Source organism: Penaeus monodon, chromosome 30, assembly GCF_015228065.2.
Source record: "Penaeus monodon isolate SGIC_2016 chromosome 30, NSTDA_Pmon_1, whole genome shotgun sequence".
Taxonomy (NCBI): domain Eukaryota; kingdom Metazoa; phylum Arthropoda; class Malacostraca; order Decapoda; family Penaeidae; genus Penaeus; species Penaeus monodon.
The window spans coordinates 9,997,769-9,998,411 of NC_051415.1; the positions used below are offsets into that span (position 1 = coordinate 9,997,769).

General features: G+C 41.7%; 1 long non-coding RNA gene across 1 annotated transcript in view; it reads right to left on the reverse strand.

The window, feature by feature from the left end:
- LOC119592290 overlaps positions 1-643 on the reverse strand; it is a 14,333-nt gene that overhangs the window by 435 nt on the left and 13,255 nt on the right. The window contains exon 2 of the long non-coding RNA XR_005230427.1: positions 494-599. This is a non-coding gene — a long non-coding RNA (uncharacterized LOC119592290). The remainder of the gene's footprint in view (positions 1-493; positions 600-643) is intronic.

The window sequence follows — 643 nt, forward strand, 5'->3', positions numbered from 1 at the left end:
TCCTCCTTCCCTCATTGAACCTGTTGAAATCAAAAGGACCCCCAAAGACACTTCAAAGAGTCCAAAGATTCTAGTTCAAAGAAATCTTAATCAAATTTCCAGAAACCCTAAGGAGCCTCAAAATCTTAATGAAACTCAAAGTCTACTGAAGGAACCCCAACGCAACCTTATGTATTAGAAATTGAACCTAGAAGAAACCCCCAAGGAATTCGGTAGAAACCTCAAGGAATCCTAAGGTACGCTATGAAACCCTAAGGATACATATGAGACAAAACAGCATACTAAAAACATAACAAGTTTTGGAATATACAGATTAGATTTACACAATGAGACTTGAAGACATCATCACAATCACTTTCCAGTTTGTTTAAATCAAGGACATATGTCCCTCAGGGGTTGATAGTCCCTAAGGAACCTTGAGAAACTGCAAGGGACACCCAGAAAACGAAATTTCAAAACCCACTGAAAGGCTGAAGATAAAACCTCTACTCACAGGGCATATGGGTCGCCACCGTGTCCCGGACCTTATCTGTCAGGCGCTCCATCTCGCCTGGCTCCCTTCCCTTGCGTAGTTTGCCAGCGCTGCTACTGATAACTCGCTGTTGGGAAACGAAGGTTGTTGTTATTAAAGCATATATTTATC